At 40.4% G+C, this 18,625-nt stretch overlaps 1 protein-coding gene across 2 annotated transcripts in view; it reads left to right on the plus strand.

Moving 5' to 3' along the window:
• Positions 1-9,902: 9,902 nt before the first annotated feature.
• Positions 9,903-18,625, plus strand: part of LOC110490033 (integrin beta-1) — a 43,267-nt gene continuing 34,544 nt past the window's right edge. For both annotated transcript variants that reach the window (XM_021563126.2, XM_021563128.2), the window contains exon 1: positions 9,903-10,265. The gene's annotated coding sequence lies outside the window, so the exon portion shown is untranslated. The remainder of the gene's footprint in view (positions 10,266-18,625) is intronic.

Genomic DNA, 18,625 nt, shown 5'->3' on the forward strand with positions numbered 1-18,625 from the left:
TTAAGGGCTGGGGAGTTTTTCACTATAAAAAAATTAACAGAATGGAGGTAAGCACAGGCAAACTCCTGTAGGAAAATCTTGTTCAGTCTACTTTCCACCAGACAGTGGGAAATTAATTCACCTTTCAGCAGGACAATAACCTAAAACACAAGGCCAAATCTACCTTGGTGTTGCTTAACAAGAACACAGTGTATGTTCCTGAGTGGACAATTTACAGTTTTGACATAAATCTATTTTAAAATCTATGGCAAGACATGAAAATGGTTGCCTAGCAATGATCAACAACCAATTTAACAACGCTTTAAGAATTTTGAAAAGAATAATGGGAAATTGTTGCACAACCCAGGTGTGGAAAGCTCTTAGGGACCCAGAAAGACTGTAATTGCTGCCAAAGGTGCTTGTACAAAGTATTGATTCAGGGGTGTGAGTACTTAAAGTACCAGTCAAAAGTTTGAACACACCTACTCATTCAAGGGTTTTCTTTATTTTCTACATTGTAGATTAATAGACATCAGAACTATGAAATTACACATATGGAATCATGTTGTAAACAACAAGGGTGGATACTTTGAAGAATCTAAAATATAAAATATATTTTGATTTGTTTAACACTTTTTTGGTTAATACATGATTCCATGTGTGTTACTTCATAGTTTTGATGTCTTCACTATTATTCTACAATATAGAAGATTTTTAAAAAATAAAGAAAAACCCTGGAATGAGTAGGTATGTCCAAACTTTTGACTGGTACTGTATGTAAATGAGATATTTCTGTATTTCATTTTTAATACATTTGGAAAGATTTCTAAAAACAAGTTCTCTCTTTGTCATTATGGGGTATTGTGTGTAGATGGGTGAGAAAAACAAAATCTATTAAATTCATTTTGAATTCAGGCCGTAACCAATACCTCTAAACTACGTGTATGCACGGGCACACAACTCCCCCGGGACAAGAAAGAAATATCAGCCCATAGAGAGAAGCACAAGATGTAATTTCACTCAACTCAATAGAGCGGTGGTCACCAACCTGTCGATTGCCAAGGCCTTCCTAGTCGATCGTCAAGCATTTCTGTACAAAACCCATCGATAAAGCCTTGTGCTAATATTTGAATTTTTTTCCTCGGGCTGTTGCCGGTAGGTGCACCCGATTCATCTTCCCTGCACCAGGGGCGTAGACAGAATTGTTTGGGTGGATAGGCATAGAAAAATTTGGGTAGGCTTTTTTCTAATTATTTCATTTATTTTGAAACGTGCACCATATATTATTTGGTATTACAATAATTTTATACCAGTGCATTTTACTTGGAGGGACCTCGTTACATATACAAATCATTACCTATCCCAGCATATTAAAATAAGACAGTAACGTTAGACCAGTTGCCAACAACATAAAACCCATCTTCAGACACACTTTAATCTCAATGGGCAAACAAGCCTATATTTGATATTACTATTTATACCACGGCAGGCAGTAGTACTTTTTTTTTTTACCTTTATTTAACTAGGCAAGTCAGTTAAGAACAAATTCTTATTTTCAATGGCGGCCTAGGAACAGTGGATTAACTGCCTGTTCAGGGGCAGAATGACAGATTTGTACCTTGTCAGCGCAGGGGTTTGAACTTGCAACCTTCCGGTTACTAGTCCAACACTCTAACCACTTGGCTACCCTGCCACCCCTATAAAAGGTACCTTACCTTTAGTAGGCGTATCATACGGCGTGACCTACATCACAATGCGCAGACGGCGAGGATGGTCAGTTTTACGGGGGTATGTTTGGCAGCATGAGTGAAGGATGCTTTGTTGCGAAATAGGAAGCCGATTCTAGATTTAATTTAGGATTGGAGATGCTTAATGTGAGTTTGGAAGGAGAGTTTACAGTCTAACCAGACACCTAGGTATTTGTAGTTTGTAGTCCACATATTCTAAGTCAGAACCGTCCAGAGTAGTGATGCTGGACGGGCGGGCAGGTGTGGGCAGTGATCGGTTGAAGAACATGCATTTAGTTTTACTTGCATTTAAGAGAAGTTGAAGGCCACGGAAGGAGAGTTGAATGGCATTGAAGCTCGTCTGGAGGTTAGTTAACACTGTCCAAAGATGGGACAGAAGTATACAGAATGGTGTCGTCTGCGAGGTGGATCAGAGAATCACCAGCAGCAAGAGCAACATCATTGATGTATACAGAGAAGAGAGTCGGCCCCCCCATAGAAACAGCCAGATGTCCGGACAACAGGCCCTCCAGTTTGACACACTGAACTCTATCACAGAAGTAGTTGGTGAATCAGGCGAGGCAGTCATTTGAGAAAGCAAGGCTGTTTAGTCTGCTGATAAGAGTCGAAAGCCTTGGCAAGGTCGATGAATACGGCTGCAGAGTAATGTCTCTTATCAATGGCGGTTATGATATCGTTTAGGACCTTGAGCGTGGCTGAGGTGCACCCATGACCAGCTCTGAAACCAGATTGAATAGTGGAGAAGGTACTTCCCTGAAAAGTTGCATATCACAGGGGCTATTCAATGCTAATGCAGTACGCCACAGGATGTTTTTGTGCTGGTCAATGTAAATGTATAACTTTCATAAACTTTCACTTTCATAAAATCACAAGTGTAATACATCAAAATAAAGCTTAACTTATTGTTAATCTAGTTAATCAGATTTCAAAAAGGCTTTACGGTGAAAGCAGAATTTCAGGGCTCATAAGCGTGGCATTGCATGGTAGCTCATTAACCTTTCTAGCGCAGGCGTTCCACTAGCGACACACCCCCACCACATCGGGTGAAATTGCAGAGCGCGAAATTCAAATTACAGAAATATAAATATTTAACATTCATGAAAATACAAGTGTTATACATCAAAATAAAGCTTAACTTGTTAATCCAGCCGCTGTGTCAGATTTCAAAAAGGCTTTACAGCGAAAGCACACCATGCGATTATCTGAGGACAGCGCCCCGGATACGAAAGCATTAAAAACATATTTCAACCAGGCAGGTGCGCCACGAAAGTCAGAAATAGCGATATAATAAATGCCTTACCTTTGTAGATCTTCTTCTGTTGGCACTCCAAAAGGTCCCAGGAACATCACAAATGGTCCTTTTGTTCGATAAAGTCCTTCTTTATATCCATAAAAACTCACTTTAGCTGGCGCGCTTCAGTCAATAATCCACCGGTTTCCCTCCATCAAAATGCATACAAAATGAATCCCAAACGTTACCAATAAACTTTTCCAAACAAGTCAAACAACGTTTATAATCCAACCTCAGCTACCCTAGTACGTAAATAAACGATAACATTTAAGAAGGAGAATCATTATTGTCTTTACCAGAGATATAAAACAAAGAACGAGCTCTCATCCACGCACATGAAAACACTAAAGCCAAAATGGGAGCCACCTAGAAAATTAAACAAATTCTAGCTAATTTTTCCAAAAAACAAGCCTGAATCTCTTTCTAAAGACTGTTGACATCTAGTGGAAGCCCTAGGAACTGCAATCTGGGAGGACTTCGCCCCATAATAAACGAGAGCCATTGGAAACATTGTTTTTTTTTGAATGGTTTGTCCTCTGGGTTTCGCCTGTCATATCAGTTCTGTTATACTCACAGACATACTTTTAACATTTTTAGAAACGTTAGAGTGTTTTCTATCCAAATCTACCAATTATATGCATATCCTAGCTTCTGGGCCTGAGTATCAGGTAGTTTACTTTGGGCGCGCTTTTCATTCAGACGTCATAATACTGCCCCCTAGCCCAAAGAGGTTTTAAGCCTGTTTTGTGTTTCTGAGTCAGACATTGACATGAAATTTTAAGATTTCTGAAAAGTTACCTTTGTTGATTGCCTCTTCGGTTTCTCTATGCCCTCTGATTAGAATATCCTGCTTTGCATACATGAGAACAATATATATGACCACTTTAACATGTGCAAGGTTTCTTTCTATAAAATCCATGTTTGCATCACCATGCATTTGGTTCAACCCAGTCGGTCGCCTTGTAGGATTAACATTTTGCATGGGCATTAGCATGTAATTAGCTATTCTCATGTTTGCAGCAAGCATTTCTTGTGAGTCTCCAATTTTTTAAATCCATCTCGTATAAATCTTACAATAAATTGCATATTTTACTTTACTATACTTTTTGCTTTACTATACTTAATCCACATGAACTGGTCATACCACCTTGAAGGGAAGCAGCATGATTTGCCATTTATCATACACATTTATCAACACTAGTGCATAGTAAATGTAAATATGTGACACTCAAATTAGTATGATATGTTACGATTGGTATGGTTACATAAGACAGAAGGTTACTTAAGCCAAAGAAACGAAAAGAGGCAGGTTGGTCGGGCAGGATGGGTGGGTGGGCGTATAACGTGAATGTCTAACAATCAAAATGTTGTGTTTTTGAATCATATCAATGAACAACTATGGCATTTTAGCATTTTTTTTGCTACAATGCAGCTACTTACTACTTTTAACATGTTAGCTAAACCTTCCCCTAACCCGAACCTTAACCCTTAATCCTAACACCTAGCCAACTAGGTAATGTTAGCCACAACAAGGTGGAATTCATGCGTATTGTAAATTCATAACATAATACAAATTGCAATTCGTAACACATCATACGAAATGGATGATGCATCCGAAACGTAACATATCATCATATTGTAACGATCGTCTGTGGTGGAAGAAGGTGAGGACCAAAGCGCAGCATGGTAAGTGTTCATATTTTTTATAAAATAACTGAACACTGAACAAAACAATAAACGACAAACGAACAGTCCCGTAAGGTGAATGGAAAAAAACACTAAACAGGAAATAATCACCCACAAAACACAGGTGGGAAAAGGCTACCAAAGTATGATTCTCAATCAGAGACAACGAACGACATCTGCCTCTGATTGAGAACAATACCATACCAGGCCAAACACAAAATCATAACATAGAAAAAAGAACTATGACTACCCACCCCAACTCACGCCCTGACCAAACTAAAACAAAGACATAACAAAGGAACTAAGGTCAGAACGTGACACATATCACGAAATCGTAACATAACATATCTAAATGGAGGGTTTACCGATTTACATTTACTATGTTACGTATATCCCTGAGTCCAGGTTGAGTAATTGGACAAATTTCACTTATAGTGTACCAAAGTAGTCAAAACTCTAGTATTTGGTCCCATATTCCTAGCACGCAATGACTACATCAAGCTTGTGACTCTACAAAGTCGTTGGAGGCATTTGCCATTTGTTCTGGTTGTGGTTTGCCCAATAGGAACTGAATGGTGATTGATGACAGGAGTAATTTTCTTTCTAAGTCAGTAGATAATACATTTCTCAACAAGTTAATCCTGATAATGCCATGATTAAGAATAATCATGAATTAATCATGAATTTGAATGAATGAGGAAGTTACAGAGGTTACAACAAAGCATGTTCATTTCTCACCATTACTAATGATGGGGGAGATGAACTTTTTGTCCCTCTGTAACTTTCTCAATCATCGTCATTCACGATTTATTCATGATTATTCATAATCATGGTAGCAGCCACAATCATGTAGAAGTGTTCACAAACATCTTATATTCTTACTTACAATAAAAGTGACTACAAAATGAAACAGTTCACCATTCACTTCTTATTGGACCAACATTTTTTACTATGTTTTTTATTTAACCTATATTTAACTAGGCAAGTCAGTTATGAATAAATTCTTATTTTACAATGACGACCAACCCGGCCAAACCCTCCCCTAAGGAAAATGGGAAAAAATACTACAATTTGACCAAATCCAAATACTTATGACATCTTCAAATGGGGGGGCCTGGATAAATTAAAGCACTTTCATTTCTAAATGGTAAATCAGATGTGTATGAAAATACCCTCAAATAAAAGGTTAACCTTACAGTATGTACTGTCACTGTCTCATATGACACATTTGATCTGAAATGCAAAATGCTGGAGTTTAGAGCCAAATAAAAAAATGTAGCATCACTGTCCAAATACATACAGTAAGGGAGTGTATGAAACAGCATGTAAAGGAATTAATATACACAACATACTGCACATACTAATGTAAAATACTTTCTTAGATAAAAGAGCAGATGGCAACAATCAATTGGGCAAACGATCATAAATGTGCTCAAATCAAACATTCAAGATTAAGCAATACAAACTTGCTATGAATATAACTCATCCAAAAGGTAAAGGCACTTTGAACTTAGTCTGAACTTTTAACTTACTCTGCCAGTTGTCTGGATGGTTGGTCCGTATGCAGTGAGTTTGTAGTTTACGGTATAATTTGCTCCAGGCCTGACACTGCCTTTCAACTAATGTTCTAATCCTAATAGACAATGGGGTCTATTCAATGTGCTTTTAAGACAACTGGGAACTCTGAAAAAAACAAGGTCAAATCGTGACATCAGTGATCTTCAGCTCGGAAAGTTGTAGCTCTGTTTGTGTTTGTGTGGCCGATGTGAAATGGCTAGCTAGTTAGCGGTGGTGCACACTAATAGTGTTTCAGTCAATGACTTCACTCACTCTGAGTCCTAGAAGTACAGTGCCTTGCGAAAGTATTCGGCCCCCTTGAACTTTGCGACCTTTTGCCACATTTCAGGCTTCAAACATAAAGATATAAAACTGTATTTTTTTGTGAAGAATCAACAACAAGTGGGACACAATCATGAAGTGGAACGACATTTATTGGATATTTCAAACTTTTTTAACAAATCAAAAACTGAAAAATTGGGCGTGCAAAATTATTCAGCCCCTTTACTTTCAGTGCAGCAAACTCTCTCCAGAAGTTCAGTAATGATCTCTGAATGATCCAATGTTGACCTAAATGACTAATGATGATAAATACAATCCACCTGTGTGTAATCAAGTCTCCGTATAAATGCACCTGCACTGTGATAGTCTCAGAGGTCCGTTAAAAGCGCAGAGAGCATCATGAAGAACAAGGAACACACCAGGCAGGTCCAATATACTGTTGTGAAGAAGTTTAAAGCCGGATTTGGATACAAAAAGATTTCCCAAGCTTTAAACATCCCAAGGAGCACTGTGCAAGCGATAATATTGAAATGGAAGGAGTATCAGACCATTGCAAATCTACCAAGACCTGGCCGTCCCTCTAAACTTTCAGCTCATACAAGGAGAAGACTGATCAGAGATGCAGCCAAGAGGCCCATGATCACTCTGGAGAGAACTGCAGAGATCTACAGCTGAGGTGGGAGACTCTGTCCATAGGACAACAATCAGTCGTATATTGCACAAATCTGGCCTTTATGGAAGAGTGGCAAGAAGAAAGCCATTTCTTAAAGATATCCATTAAAAGTGTTGTTTAAAGTTTGCCACAAGCCACCTGGGAGACACACCAAACATGTGGAAGAAGGTGCTCTGGTCAGATGAAACCAAAATTGAACTTTTTGGCAACAATGCAAAACGTTATGTTTGGCGTAAAAGCAACACAGCTCATCACCCTGAACACACCATCCGCACTGTTAAACATGGTGGTGTCAGCATCATGGTTTGGGCCTGCTTTTCTTCAGCAGGGAAAGGGAAGATGGTTAAAATTGATGGGAAGATGGATGGAGCCAAATACAGGACCATTCTGGAAGAAAACCTGATGGAGTCTGCAAAAGACCTGAGACTGGGACGGAGATTTGTCTTCCAACAAGACAATGATCCAAAACATAAAGCAAAATCTACAATGGAATGGTTCAAAAATAAACATATCCAGGTGTTAGAATGGCCAAGTCAAAGTCCAGACCTGAATCCAATCGAGAATCTGTGGAAAGAACTGAAAACTGCTGTTCACAAATGCTCTCCATCCAACCTCACTGAACTCGAGCTGTTTTGCAAGGAGGAATGGGAAAAAATTTCAGTCTCTCGATGTGCAAAACTGATAGAGACATACCCCAAGCGACTTACAGCTGTAATCGCAGCAAAAGGTGGCGCTACAAAGTATTAACTTAAGGGGGCTGAATAATTTTGCACGCCCAATTTTTCAGTTTTTGATTTGTTAAAAAAGTTTGAAATATCCAATAAATGTCATTCCACTTCATGATTGTGTCCCACTTGTTGTTGATTCTTCACAAAAAAATACAGTTTTATATCTTTATGTTTGAAGCCTGAAATGTGGCAAAAGGTTGCAAAGTTCAAGGGGGCCGAATACTTTCGCAAGGCACTGTAGTTGTTCCCCTTGCTCTGCAAGGGCCGTGGCTTTTGTGGCGCGAAGGGTAACGATGCTTCGTGAGTGACTGTGGTTGATGTGTGCAGAGGGTCCGTGGTTTGGGGCGAGGAGAGGGACGGAAGCTATACTGTTACATATGGACCCTAAAATGTTTGGTAAAAATATTAGTTCAGAACCTAGCCATTAACCTCAGCTCTCAGAGCCAGTTGTATCAACTTCAAAACAGTCTGAATGACATTAATGAAGTCTATGGATTGATAAGACTTTATTATTACTTTGTGACAAGGATGAAAGTCGTATATACATGTAGTTATTACCATGCATGAGATCCCCACATTGTACCTTGGAAAATAAAGGTGCTGTTCAGGTATGAATCTCTGTGAGATTATCCCTCTTAGTCTGAAACCTCTCGCTCAACATATCCATCAGACGGCATAGCTCTTGGGATCTTTGGGACTCCTCCAGCACGGCAAGGTGGCAACCTACTGAAGATAAAAACACCTACACACAAACACAGTTCTGGATTGGGGTCTGCAGCCCCTGCAGAATTTGTGAAAGGTGTGTGAGTATGGTGGGGCAGTGAGTGAGAGAGAGAGAAAACAAATGGCTTACAAAACAACAAACCAGAGTGCAAAACAAAATGCACACATATTCAATTACACAGTATAAATATTCATAGCTACTGGTTTCAGGTAAACAATAAACAATCATGGGATAATAACGACAATCATGAAAAGAAATTAAGAAAATGATTTGAAACAGTACTTGTCATCTGGTTGAAGATTGACGTAGGCTACTGTCCATTTATTAGAATATAGACAAACATTTGTCGGAAAGTGGAATATCCATTTAATGTGATTATATTTGTAGTACCAATCAAACTGTAAGATATCGTTCACAAACAAAAGCAGTTTCGTTTTACATAATACAGGACAAACGGTAATCACATCCTGCAGTGATAAATGCCCTGGCCTGTCATAGGATTTGCCAGATTTGTGTCATACTCTAGGTCTAGTCCAACACAGGAGGTCGCTAAAGCACACAATAAAATAATAAAATAACAGGTAGTGTATTAAGTTGTTGAGTGGGAGTGAGAAGTCCAAATATGAGAAAGAATGAATGCCCCTTTGATTCTTTACTGAATGGAGTTTTCTGTAAAGCCCAAACAGTGTTGTTGTGTCCCATTCAGACAGGCACAGCTTCAAGGGAGCCTGTATGTGTACACCCTTACCAGACCAGTCCCTAACAGACACAAGGAAACTGTTGTCACACCCTCAGTCAGTCTACTCAGTAATGGGTGTTATAGTAGTCGTAGATGTCAACAATTCCCCCAAGAACCTGTTGCAAAGTGTGTATATATATATATATATATATATATATATATATATATATATATATATATATATATATATATATATATATATATATATATATATATATATATATATATGTATTTTTTGAAAACATACAATATCCATAAAAAATTAGGTACCTTAGAAAGGAGAGAGACTGAACAGGCTACGTAATAGGCTACATAACAAAAACCCATCCATACACAACATTCAGGAAATTGATTTGACAAGAGGGGGCTATGCCAGGGTTAGTTTTGGGAGAACTTTCATTATGCTCATACATGTCACCAGTAGCCATGTCCATAATAACGGATAATATAGCCTGTAATAGAATATGGGCGTGTCTTAAATTCATGACGTCACCCGGTTTTTCCTGTGAAATTGGGGCTTCGTTCAGAGGAGGGCACTGCGGACTTGTCTCTTCCTCTAATTTTGCGAAGAAAAAGAGGTTCGCGGCTACTGGAAAATACTAAATATATCTAATAAGTACACTTTTATACAACCAAATAGTAGATAATATTTTTCCCTTTCGCAATGGAGTAACTGTTTAAGGAATGACCCGTGGGGGAGTAAATCGACCGTGACTTTTTGCAGGAGGAGAAAGTAGCTCCCTTTGCCAACAAGGCAATTGTTGCTGTGTCTACGCTGGGTAGCGGATCACTACGGATATTTGAAAAAGGATAGATACATTTACGTATGTTGCCTCGGCAATAAATCACGAGGAGAAGGTAAATGTTATAATTTGATAATTGTATGAACCCTGTTTTTATCCGTTCGTTGATTACTCTCCAGCCAAAGTATATTCTTTTTCCACATGGATGAAGGACTTGGATGATGGATATCCTATCTAGAATTCAAGTTTTTTTACAGGCAGACAGTAGTATCTTGGCAGTCTTCCAATTTGGACCAGAATAAATATTTTGGGTGGAGAGAGAATATTTGTTCCAGATGGATCTCAATCTGTCTTTTTTTTGTAGTTGAGGTTGAATCTTCACACATCTGGTACAGAGAAATATATTTTGGACAGTATATTGTTTTTAAGTAGTGTTTCGAACAACATTTCATCTGACAATTTTGCCTTCCATGTTTTTTTTCATTCAACAACGAATGTCATCCTCATGATAATCTTGCAGTGTTTGTAGGTGAGTTGGATAGGCTATTGTGCTTGATGCCTGTCCTACATTGGGGGCCACAGGTCTATAATAGATAATAAACCAGGTTGTTTGGCTCTTGGATGCTGATTGGCTGAAATCTGTGGTATATTTGTACTGTTATATTTATGTTGGTAAGCGGTTTATAATAGCAATAAGGAACCTCTGAGGTTTGTAGTATATGACTAATATGCCACTGCAAAGGGCTGCTTCGAGGATCTCTGCATTGTGTCTAAGAACAGCCCTTAGGCGTGGTATATTTAAGCAATAAGGCCGGAGAAGGTGTGGTATATGGCCAATATACCACGGCTAAGGGCTGTTCTTAAGAACGATGCAATGCAGAGTGCCTGAACACAGCCCTTAGCCGTGGTATATTGGCCATATATCACAAACCCCCTAGGTGCCTTATTGCTATTATAAACTGGTTGCCAAAATAATTAGAGCAGTAAAAATACATGTTTTGTCATACCCTTGATCTACCATGGCTGTCAGCCAATCAACATTCAGGGCTCGACCCACCCAGTTTATAATGGCCAATATTGTTTAATTATACACAAAAATGTGTCACAGTTAAGGGGTGAAGAAGTTAGCTCCTTGTGATCACATATGATCCGTGTCTCATACAAGTATGATCCGTGTCTCATACAAGTAGATCTGTGTCAAATTAACAATAAATAATCTTATAGACTAAGGCCACAAAGCTGCTTCTGTTGATGGTCATCATCACATTAAATGTGGTGTTGATGCTTGAGAGATCGGTTTGTGTATGCTGAGAAGGCCACTGCGTGTGTGTGTGTGTGTGTGTGTGTTGAGATGTGTGTTCGGGTCATGACACGTAGATAACATCAGGGCTAGGTGTGTCCCAAAGAAGAACACAGCCAGTGGTTATGACTTCAAAACAAACAAGTCTACACACTCAGCCTCCTTTTAGTCTTATAGAGCGACATCTCTCTCTCATGATACAGTCAATGTCATTTTCTTTGATCCACCACCAATCAGCTTACAAAATCAACAGCTTCAGACATTCAGTTGCCCTTTATAATGTAAGATGGTAAGTAAGGATCATATCACGTCCACCTTACCCTACACCCACTTCAATTTGCATACTGCCCGAATAGATACACAGATCTATTGGGATTGCCAACACACTGCCCTATCCCATCTGGACAAGAGGAATACCGATGTAAGAATGCTGTTTATTAACTACAGCTCAGCCTTTGACACCATAGTACCCTCCAAGCTCATCATTAAGCTTAGGGCCCTGGGTTTAAACCCCGCCCTATGCAACTGGGTCCTGGACTTCCTGACAGGCCACCCCCAGGTGGTGAAGTTAGGGAAAAAAACTCCACTACACTGATCCTTAACATAGGGGCCCCACAAGGGTGCATGCTCAGCCCCCTCCTGTGCTCCCTGTTCACCCATGACTGCGTGGCCACGCACGCCTCCAACTCAATCATCAAGTATGCAGATGACACAACAGTAGTAGGCGTGAGTACCAACAATGATGAGACATCCTACAGGGAGGAGGTGAGGGCCCTGGCAGAGGGGTTCCAGGAAAATAACTCAACGTCAACAAAAGGAAGGAGTTGATTGTGGACTTCAGGAGACAGCAGAGGGAGCTCGCCCCCATCCACATCGGCAGGACCGCAGTGGATAAGGTGAAATAGTCCACCAACACAGATAGTGTAATGAAGAAGGTGCAACAGCGCCTCTTCAACCTCAGGAGTCTGAAGAAATTTGTCTTGGCCCCTAAGACTCTCACAAACTTTTACAGATGCATTATGTCGGACTGTATCACCGCCTAGTATGGCAACTGGACCTCCCGCAAACACAGGGCTCTCCAGAGGGTGGTGCGGTCTGCCCAATGCATCACCGGGGGCAAACTGCCTGCCCTCCAGGATACCTACAGCACCAGATGTCACAGGAAGGCCAAAAAGATAATCAAGGGCATCAACCACCCGAGCCACAGCCTGTTCACCCCACTATCGTCCAGAAGGCGAGGTCAGTACAGGTGGATCAAAGCTGGGACAGAGAGACTGAAGAACAGCTTCTATCTCAAGGCCATCGGACTGTTAAATAGCCATCACTAGCAGGCCTCCACCCAGTATCCTGCCCTGAACTTAGTCACAGTCACTAGCCAGCTCCCACACGGTTACTCAACCCTGCACCTTAGAGGCTGCTGCCCTATGTACATAGACATGGAATCACTGGACACTTTAATAATGGAACACTGGTCAATTTAATAATGTTTATTATATGTTTTACGCATATCATATGTATATTATTTATTCTACTGTATTCTAGTCAATGCCACTCCGACATTGCTCGTCCTAATATTTATATATTTCGTAATTCGATTTTTTACATTTAGATTTGTGTGTACTGTTGTGAATTGTTAGATACTACTCTGCTGTTGGAGCTAGGAACACAAGCATTTTGCTACACCCCTAATAACATTGCTAAATATGTGTATGCAAATTTGTTTGTTTTTTTTGGAAGGAGGAGTGAGATGTTGTGCACTGTGCAGGCTGTCACATTAATTGGATCAAGCAGAAAAAAGCCCCCATTTAATATCCGGTATGATGTCTGTTGTGTTTGTGTGGTTTTCTTTAACCTTGTAAATACAGCTGGCCGAGGCGAGCTGACTTCTCAGTGTGGCTAGAGTTTAATTAAGGGAATGGAGTGGTGGAATGAGGGAGGAAGGAAAGTAGAGGAAGGGAGGGGGAGAAGGAGTTAGGGCTAATTGAGGGAGAAGAAGAGAGAATGGGTGTGTGTGTTTACACGTGGGACATTGTGTGTGCGTGGTGTGTGTGTTAGGAGAGATGGAGGGTGGAGACAGTAGGTACTGTAGGAGATGCTAGGCTGGGGATCTACCAGCTGAATGGATGTGACCTCCAACCCCAGATAACAGCTGCTGGAGGGCTGGCTTTTCATCTGATTTACAGATTCACTGACAGAAGACCCCGCCGTTTTGGGAGTCATGTAATGTTTTGTGTGTGTGAGACATAGACCTCCTGTTCCTCTGAGATGGAAGTGATGAATGTGCACTACATCTGCTGCTACTCCAACACATGATTTGTGCTGAAAGGGGAGATTTGTTTAGAAAACAAGTAGTACAAGGCTTGCCTGTTACACCCATAACACACAACAAGGAGTCGTCTGACTACAACAAACATATGATAACAATGTGGTTATCATGTTTTGTTTTTCAGTAAATCACTGTCTGCTCTAACTAGCACATCCTGGAATCACCTAAGGACTTTAACCGTGGGAGAGTGGACAAATTTAGAATTCATAATAAGTTCTCAACTTGATTTTTAGTCCTACTTCAGTCTAATTATGAAATCATCTCATGCTAATGTTAGAAATAAACTGTGCTCTATTGCAGTGTATCTGAATGAGATAAAGGTATAAGAATAGGCATGATTTACTGTGTTTTAGCCATTGGATTACATATAGAACTGTGAGTTATAGGATTTCTATGGTCAAGCCTATATTGGATTGATTTCCACTCTTATAAAAGTATGTGTGCTGTCTGGGTTATAATTGCCATTTTGTGTGTGGAAATTGCGGGTTAGGGCTTTGAGTTTAGGTTTGACCTCCTCTGTAGTTTACATAGAGTGTGGCCCTAAGGCCCTGCCACTCCCCTCTGACGGAGCCATTTTGTGATTTCCACGTCCAGGTCTAAAAACGGCATCAAAACCACTCCGAGAAAGGGTGTGGTTAAGGTTGTGCAAGTGGAAACCTATTCCCTATGTAGTGCACTGCTGTTGACCGGGGTCCATCGGGGAATGGAGGGGTGCCTCCATAGGGGATGCCATTTGGGACAGAGCCTTGGTTTAGTCAACCTGGCAAGGCTACAGGAGGTCTGTGTTGAAAATGGGCCAAACTCCTTATATTGTTAGTAAATAATAGAGTGGGATGATCTCAGGCTCTGTGCAGCCATATTATCTCAGCCGGTGTGTGGTCAGATGTTGTTTATTGTTATGACAGTTTGAACATTTGAGGGCTTTAAGTGGAATTGAGGCTTTGCACATTTATTTTATTTTTTTTACAGTGCTTTCCTACGTGAACGTTCTATTTTGGAGGAGTTTAAATGTGTTTTAATTTAAAGTTACACCATACAGTATATCTTTGTTTAAGATAACGGATGACCTAACATTTACCAGACCGTCGTTGCCATGGTATTCGTATCTATACTCTATGCACGAGTATACCAAAATGAACAAAGTGCCTGTGTTCAAACTACATGAATGATATTTGTTAAATGTTGATCTTTAAAGGACATTGAAGGGACTCTGCATGGTCCTCGCTTAGAAGCTTCTGTTCCTACAGAATTCTGAGACCTCAAGGGTCATGCATGGTCACTTAGTTGCATATTTTCCTTTAGCCTATAGCCCAGAAATGTAAAGGTTTGTAGGCTGTAGGATTCAATGCAGTTCTGTTCAAAATGGCTTTTCCCCTTGTTACAAATGCTAGCTTTTCATTTGCTTTAGTAAGACATAACATGGATGAAGAATCAATGCTTTGTGCTATTTCAGGTGAGTAGAAGAATGCAAAACCCAACACAATATTCAATTGCAGCTTCTGAAAAAAATTACATATTGCCTTGCAATGAAAGTTGACCTTTTTTCCCCCAACAATTCCAGGAGGAAGTAGTGAGTGCTTACTGTTCTAGGCCTGCAGAGATTTAATTCCTAGGCTAATACAGTGAGTTTTCACTGTCTATAGTTGTCTATAATCTATAGTTGTCTATATTGTCTATAATTGGATACATGCAGCTTCTCTTCTGTCATTAGATGTTGCCCTATAACACTAAATAAACCCTTGCTCACCAGAATGTCATAAATACACTGAAACAAATATAAACGCAACATTTGAAGTGTTGGACCCATGTTTCATAAGCTGATCCCAGAATTTTCCCATACTCATAAGCTCAATCAAATTAGTTTACATCCCTGTTAGTGAGCGTTTCTCCTTTGCCAAGATAATCCTGACGGGTGTGACATATCAAGAAGCTGATTAAACAACATGATCAATACACAGGTGCACCTTGTGCTGGGGACAATAAAAGGCCACTCTAAAATTTGACTGTTTTGTCACACAACACAATGCCACAGATGTCTCAAGTTTTGAGGGAGCGTGCAATTGGCATGGACTGTTGTTCATGTTCATTTCTCTATAAGCCACCTCCAACGTAATTTTAAATTTGGCAGTACGCCCACTGGGACTCAACAAGCGCAGACCGCATGTAACCACTCCAGCCCAGGACCTCCACATCCAGCTTCTTCAACTGCAGACCAGTCTGAGACCAGTCACCCGAACAGCTGATGAAACTGTGGGTTTGCACAAATGAAGGATTTCTGCACAAACTGTCAGAAACCGTCTCGGGGGAAGCTCATCTGTGTGCTTGACATCCTCCCCACTGGCACTCTGGAGAAATGTGCTCTTCACGGATGAATCCTTGTTTCAACTGTACCTGGCAGGCGGCGTGTATGGGGTCATGTGGGCGAGCGGTTGGCTGACGTTAACGTCGTGAACAGTGTGCCCCATGAGGTGAGGTGGAGTTATGGTATCGGCAGACACTGCCATCCTCCTCTTTTACCACTTCACTAAATCTTTCCCAAACATGACTTTTCTTGCCCTTCCTTCTCTTTATTTTGAACTCTTCATTTCAAAGCTTTTTTTCTTATTGAATTATTGAACTCCACCATTGTCCTTTTTGCCTCCGTGGATCGAAGTTCACTTGTTCTGCCCGTTCTCAAAAGCATTTTCTGATTGGCGTATAGGCTATTTGGCAAGCGTACAGTTAGGCCCCAAAGCTTCCGCGCTAATGCCAGATAGCCTAAAATAATGATAGGCTACACTGAGGTTTTTCTATCAATATAAATTGCACAAGAATGATCCATTTTAATGGATTATTTAAGGTATTGTTTTCTCTTTATTCAACTTCTATTATTAGTGGCTTATTATTAACATCTTTAACAACTTTAGTAAATTAGTCCTTAGCTCAACTGGGAACACAGTAGCAGGCAGCTAGCAGGATTTTCTACGGCAGGCTGAGGGACTTTACTAATCCCCCATATGAGCATCTGTGTTGATCCTGCTCCAACATCCAGGCTTTGAGAAACTGATCAATCACTTCTCACAGTAAATATTGACCCCTTTAATGGTCATCTGTCTTCTGCCATGACGCTTCGAATAGCTACCCAAACATCCTTATTTGTCAAATGAATTTATTATTTTTGCGAGACCTTCTCTGACATTAATTTCTGCCACTATTATCCATTAAAGATAAGCTCTGGGTGGTTGCAGTTGCAGTGAATGGTCTTGTTGCTGTGCTGTGTTTCTGTGTTTTCCAGAACTTAAATCATTGTGGATGGATAGATTTAAAGATGTGGCCTATTGCCAGGCAGCATGTCGGCTATCTTCCTGTGTGATTGAGATGAGCTTCCTGTGTTCCAGCAAAGGAAGGGCCAATTCAGCAAACCAATGCAGAGAGAGATGTCTCACTGTACTCCTGTCAGACCTGGGTTCATATACTATTTTGAAATAATTTCAAATATGCTTGATTGAGCTTGCCTGGCTTAATGGACCAATAGTATAGACTGTAAACGGCAAACACCACCCATCTTACACTCCAGGCATTCGAGATCAAAGGTTCAAAGTATTTAATTGATTTCAAATAGTATTTGAACCCAGGTCTGACTACAACTGCTGCTGGCAACTGCTGCTGGTCTGAACTCTAGCCCAGAGAGCAAGCCCCCAGGCTCATAGTATTAATCTCCCTTATTTTATCTCTGTACAGGTGGACTCATTATCATAGCTCAGCTGTTCGTTGGGGCCATGGGTGTGCAACAGGAAAGAAACTCAAGTACTATGAGTAGCACAGAAATGGATTGTGTATGGAAGTGATTGCTATCCGTTAGCTAAGATTCAGATGAAATCAAATGTCTCTATATTTCCCCTTGCCTGAATGATTTTATGGATTCATCATTTGAGATGGTATGGCAAATGGATACTTTTTGGGGATTTATTCTTCTTACACTAAGCATCATGCTCATAGGCCTAGTCTGTGAGATGGTTGATTATTGTCGGAGGGTGAAAACCATATGGGCGAGTCAGAAATAGTCAGCACTGACGGGAGTAGTGTGAACTTGGCCATGCTCCAGATATTTTGGGTTGTTCTTTTTTTTTGGCCTAGTAGTCCTTGTTATAGGCCTAATGACAATTTCAACTGGGGGAATTGTATTATTAGGAGAATTATTTGTTTTGCAAGACTTGAAGCAGATGTATTTTTGAAGGGGAGGGGAGACAAAAATAGGCTTAATTGAAAACGCACTAGAAAGGCGAAAGTGCTATAGATTTTTTGAAGGACTGCAGGGAGCTGAAGTACCTTCCAGTCAATATTCTTCACAAAGTTTTATTTTTAAAACATCTGTTGTTATTGCAACTGGAATCAGCTTTCAAACATTGAGTGACCTTTCTGGGGATATTCCAGTGGAATTGTGTTCGTGTAGGCTATATTTTAACATGGCGGATTTCTATTCCATTCTTTATTCTATTCTGTGACTGAAGAGCTCTCATTAGTAGGATCTACACGGGCTCTCAAAGCATGCTGGCAATTTGGGACAGTGAAGACATTATCAGGATCGTCTCGGCTCAGCCTCTCCTACTCAGGGAATAGGTCCCTTCCCCTCTGACCTTCTCTTCCGATGGGTTGAGAAGGAGGCGAGGACAGAGGACGTGAGAAATCAAGGAAATGCATATGAGGTTCTCCCATTGCTTTTGTCTGTCATAAGAGGGTCTGTTGAGATGGGGGAGGAGCATAAAGAGGAGGGGGAAGGAGGGAGGGACCAAAGTGGCGCAGTCACTGTAAAAGTTATTTTCTCTGGGTTTAAGGCAGCCCTTTCCCTGTTACAAAACCTTATTTTCCT

The sequence above is a fragment of the Oncorhynchus mykiss genome, chromosome 15 (genome assembly GCF_013265735.2).
Source record: "Oncorhynchus mykiss isolate Arlee chromosome 15, USDA_OmykA_1.1, whole genome shotgun sequence".
NCBI lineage: Eukaryota > Metazoa > Chordata > Actinopteri > Salmoniformes > Salmonidae > Oncorhynchus > Oncorhynchus mykiss.